This window comes from Miscanthus floridulus, chromosome 1 (assembly GCF_019320115.1).
Source record: "Miscanthus floridulus cultivar M001 chromosome 1, ASM1932011v1, whole genome shotgun sequence".
NCBI lineage: Eukaryota > Viridiplantae > Streptophyta > Magnoliopsida > Poales > Poaceae > Miscanthus > Miscanthus floridulus.
In genome coordinates, this window is record NC_089580.1 from 2,347,051 (window position 1) to 2,353,050 (window position 6,000).

Below are 6,000 nucleotides of genomic sequence, written 5' to 3' on the forward strand. Positions count from 1 at the left end.
GGCCATGCTAGGCATGAACACGCATATGAGGTCACATCACATTGCTACCCGGCCAGTATGCAACTATGGAGTCAACGCCAATTGTATATAGTCGTGCTCTAAAATAATTAGCGGTTTCATATGATGAAATCATGCACAAGTGTGCCGCACGCAAGTGCTAGGCCGGCCAGCCAAGCCCAAATTTCTGACCAATCAGTCAGCATGAGCGATCCCGTGCGTTCCCATGTTAGAGGCGATGACTTCCACCTCAGCTCAAGTTTGGATCCGCTGGCAAGAAAACCGCAATTCCACAAAGTCACTCTACCTGTTTTTTTTTCGCGAACGGGAAATATAGCCCGTTTATCATTAGGAAGAAGAGAATTACACGACGCAACTATGAGAGAACCTTCGTAGCACAGATTATAAACCACGAAGGTAGTGGTGAGTGACATGTGATACAACTTAAAAAGCATGAAAAAAGAAGAAAAGAAGAAGCGACTGCCCTCAAAACCCACAACCTACAAACTGGGCCTATAAAAAAAGAAACAACAATGCAATGGTTGCCTACAAACAAGACAATGTCACGGTGGCAAACTGTCCACCCCAAGCAGCAACGGCGACAAAACATCCGCTAATGAAGACCACGACGGCCAAGCATCCGCCAAAACGCCCACTGCAGCAAAACATCCGCAGGGGGAACAACCATGACACACTCGGCAGCAAAGCATATGCCAGAGCGGAGTCCAACGACAACGGCGGCAAAGCATCCGTCAGAAAAGAATGATAGCGGCAAAGCATCCGCTATGAGAGCCAGACGACGACGGCGAGGTCAATTGCTGTAGGAGAAACCATTGCGAGTAGAACATAGGCGCATACAGCACAGAGAGAAAACTCCACCACGAGCCGACGACACGGAAGGAGGCACTAATGTCGGCGAGCACATGGGGCGAGCCAAAGGGATTCTTCAGCGACGTCTTCAGGAAGGGGGGTGACGCCCAAGGTGATCACCGTGGACGCCAACGCCACTGGCCTTACAACATGTAAGGCGGGGCTTGCACGTAGAATCCATGGCCATCGGCAGGAAACATGGAGTTCAACAACGACGCCTCCAAGGAGGTATGTGGCGCCCGAGTCGTCACCGTCATCCGCATGGCCAGAGCCGAGCTGAGCTTTCGCCCAGAACTCCACACATCAAAGGTTGGCCAGGGCCGCAGACTGGCCGCCGGCCATCGAGGGCTTGAGCCAACCGCCAAATTATACAATAAATAGTGAAGAATAAGGAATCCAGCTCTGAATGCATGAGATAAGGCTATACAATACTGTACAAATTATACAATAAATATATGCACTAGAGCAGAAAGAATATACGTGCCCTCTAGCTTTGCTGATGCATGTGTCCGAGGGATCGCGGCATCGCGCCGTGGGTTTGACTTGATGATTGTGCCATTTTATTTCTGATGGCGTGAGTTTCGAACGTTGATTGTACAGGAAATAACATTGCGAAGTTCCTTATTCTATCTACCAAAAATGATATGTAAATGCCCACCCTCTCCTTCTAGTCGGCCACCGGCCTCCTTCGTTATAAAGATGATCATAAGACCATCAATCTAGCACCACCGGTATCAACCACGTTAAGTCTACATAACTTCCTGGCCATTGCAAGATAAAAAACCGATGAGCTAGGTACATAAAGATGCAAACGAGGAACATGACCATCCCCACCAATCGCATGAACCCTACAAAGGCCGGGTTGGATTTTTAGATAGGCATCTGCACTAGAATTCTCTAAAAAACAAGATACGATGATGAATTGACGAAGACGATACCATATAGCTCATGTGACACAATTTATTTTCTCTAAATCCTAACTACTATGACTTGACTAGATGAAGGAGGGTCCCTGCTACTCCTCACCATCTAGGGCTTCGGCAATAGGGGAAGTGAAAGCTCTAGTTAGATTTTGGATAATTGATGAAACCTATAGACTAATCCTTGAGCTAAGTGTGTAGACAAGAGAGGATGGTCCAAAGCCAAGTGGTGGAGCTAGATGATGGTCATGGTGATGATGGTGACCAATCTTGAAGATCAAGTGCTCCAACTTGAAAAAGAAGAAAGAGAAAAACAAAAACCAAGTGTTGATCAAGGCAAATGTATCAAATATGTTTTTGTTTTGGCACTCAAGACACCATAGAGGGTGTGAGTGTATTTAGGATCGATAGCCGTACTATAAAGAGGTGAAATCTTTGGCTAAGTGGTTATCGAGTGCCACTAGGTGAAGTGATTCATGCATATGCATTTAGGGACCTAGTGTGCTAACAATTGACCCTTGAAAATATGCTAACACACGTGCGCAAGTGGTGAGACACTTTGGTGTTGGCACATGGAAGCAAGGGTGAAGTGAAAAGGAAGAGAAGGGGTCACTCACATGTGACCGGACGCTGGTCTCGGCTTGACCGGACACGCCCGCTGCTTGACCCTAGGTGGCGCAACACTTAGCCGAGAGGGCCGAGTTGGGACCGGACGCGGGACCGGACTTGGGTGTAGAGTTCGGTCATGCACAGCGGGTTGGGCATTGCTCAAGCGGTCGATCGGACACAGGAGGCGACGCGCGACCGGACGCTGGGTGAACACTATTCACACATCCGGTCACATGTGTGTGGTGCGCGCGAAGTTATGTAGAGAGGACCGGACGCACCGATGAGTCTAGTCATGCGAGGCAGGACGCGTCCGGACACTCGAAAGCCCCTCTATGTAGTTTCTAGACTCGACCTGACGCCATGTGTTGGTGAGTCCAGTCATTCTAGCACTAAGTCCGGTCACGTTTTAACTGCGTGAGTGAACGTTAAGGGACCGTTGGAGATGAACGGGCGAGGTTAAATGTGGTGCCATGCGGCGGCCATCAGCCGACCGGACGCTGGCGAACAAACGCTAGGGTGCGTCCAGTCAATGAGTCTAGTCACGCCTGCGCAGCCTAATGACTCTGAGCCTTAGGGGCTCTATAAATAGAAGGGGTACGCCTTGGGCTCACCCTATTGCACATTTTCATTAGTGATACATCCTTGTGAGCCTAAGCAAACACCTCCCACTCATCTCCACCATTGATTCATCATCAAAGTGAGATTGTGAGTGATTCCTAGTGCATTTGCTTGAGTGATTGCATCTAGTGGCACTTGGGGATCGTTGTGATTGTGGATTTCTTGTTACTCTTGGTATTTGTTAACACCTAGATGGCTTGGAGCAGTGGAGGAGCATTGGCATGAGTTGGTGATTGTTCGTGGCCATCTTTCGGTGATTGTGAGGGGTCTTGTATCTTCTCCGATGGAGAGCCAAAAGGTAACTTTAGTGGATTGCGCGTGTCATTGAGCTACATCACTTGTGGGTAGGTTCTTGCGGCGCCCAAGTGTTGGCCTAGGTGTGTGATACCTATTAGCCACCGAACCACCAAGTGTTGGTTGACACAACGGGGACTAGCGTGCCGGCAAGCACGTGAACCTCGAGAGAAAAATTGAATGTCTCTTGTGAATTAGATTTCTCCATTATAATTCATATTGTGATTGATCATCTCTTGCCATGTGCGGTATACTGTAGGATCTCTGGTACGCCTAGAGGGGGTGAATAGGCCTATAAAAATTCAACTCAAACTGAAGTCAAATTCACCCGCGGTACTACCGCTCTGTGAGCGTGGCACTGCCGCACAGCGGCACTGCCGCACCTATAGGAGAGATTAGTTCATAGTTTAAAATCTACCCAATGAAATCTAGATTGGGTAAATTTCTTAGCTTCCTACAGGGTAGTAGATCACAGATCGACAGCTAAAAGTGGTGGGAACACCACACACAAGTAGATTGGCCTCAAACCCTAGAAATCACGTCAACAACAACAAGAACACAAGTGTAGCAACACAAGCACAAGATGACACAATGATTTATCCCGTGGTTCAGCTCGTCACCAAGGCTTACCTAAGTCCACGTTGTTGAGGTATACTACTAAGACTTAGGCCTTTGCAACCCTACCTCATTCTCAAGTTGAGAGAGTGAACTCTTGAGATGAGAGGTGATTTTACTCACTGTAAGAGGTGGTTACAAACCTCCTAGGGCTACCACAAACTTGGCAAGCTCACTGAGCGATGCTTTAGCTGGCTAGGAGCCAAGCTCCAAGAGTAACAAACACAACCGCCAGTCAAAATATGAACCAAATGCTCTTTAGGCTTTGGAAATCAGTGAAGCTGCTCTCTAATCACTTTTGGCATATTTTTCTCTGAAGAATTGATGGGGAAGTCAAAGGAAAAGCTTGAGAGCTTGAAGGGCACCAATGGAGGAGAGAGGAGATGAGCACCTGCTGATTTTTGTTAGTCTGAACCATTGGGGAAGAAGAGAGAGACATTATGGAGGATAGGGAAAAGTATAAATACCCCCTGTCTCCCCATGGTTACTTAAGTGCGGTAGTGCCTTTCTCTAGGAGCGGCACTGCCGCACCCAGCAAGATAGCAAGGGTGAAGGAGTTGTTAAGTTGGCTATCTTGGCTGAGGTGTGAGGATGTTTTGTGTAAAGATTGAGCATTTTGTTGTACACTTTTAACCAGTTGTAGTGTCCCCCTTTATAGTACGCTTTTCCTATACTCAATTTCAAAAGACAAAAGAATTGAAAACTCCTTTGAGCGCGATACCGTCCTTATTTGTAATTGGGGGCTCATCCTTTCCATGTAACATCCTCTATAATGAATTCTCTGCTTGTCATCTTAATAAATCTCATTAGTTCTCTAATTAGGTGGTCATCAACACCAAAACCCACATTAGGGCTTATTTGCACTTATAATCTTCCCCTTTTTGGTGATTGATGACAACCCAATTAGAGCTTACAAAAGATATGAAATGAATGATTGAGATTTTTTTGAGCCATGGGTGTAGAGTCTCCCCTAAATATGTGAATAGAGAATTAAATTCTCAACTTGGCATAAGAGGCCAAGATTCACACTTTAGTGAAGTGAAAATTGGGGCTCCCCCTACATCCATGCCTTTGTGGGGTGCTGCACACAGTGTCAAGAAAATATATATGTGATGCATATGATAGATCATGCACACATGTGCTTGCTGCTGCAGCTGAGTGTGACACTACCGCACCTGACTATACGAGTAAGACAGAGTCAAGCACCACACAACTAGCTTAGATAAACAAAAGATATGCAACCTAGCACAATAAGATGACTTCTAATCCACACAAACGATACATGTCCATATCCGATACACAAAGAGTCAAATAGTAGCATTATTTCACAATTTAGAGTTTTGAGCGACTCTCAAACTTTCCACCTAGTGGAGACTAACACTCATTGAATAGGACATGAAGCGCAGATGCTGACCATGGCATCGAAAAGTTATTTACCCCTCTAATTTTCTCCCCCTTTGGTATAAAGCACCAAAAAGAGAAGAAAAGAAGAAAGATCAACACCTACTCGTCACCTCCCTAGATGTCTGTCCAATCAATATCATCACCTCCTGCAGCAGTTCCGACACCACCATCACCATCATCGTCGTCGGAGTCAATACGTGCACGGCCCTGACGATGAGTAGTGGCAGTGTAGCGAGTGGAACGAGTGGAACGCCTCGGCTTCTGTCTCTAACGGTATCCCTCTAGGGTCTCATCCCAATCTGTTGCTCGTCCCTACTGTGAGACCTAGAGCAGGAAGACTTAGGGATATCTACATGAGCATGAGAGCTCCCCACTCCCTGAGTAGCTGCAGCTGGCTGGGTCTTCTCAATTTTGTAGATGGTGTGCATCCCATCCTTTAGAAAATAAAATCCAGTGACCCTCTAAATCATGAACATGAGGTAAGGGGCATAGGACAGCCCCTCCTCCCATCCTCCACTGCAAATCTCAACTTAGTCCACATGAATCTAGGGACATTGAACCTGTCCCCACCTAGAGCAAATCTAGCCAACACATTTCTTACATAGCCATTAATATCTGAGGCTGCTCCATCCTTTGGGTTGATGGTGTTCCTGATGAGGTTGTTGAGGATGTA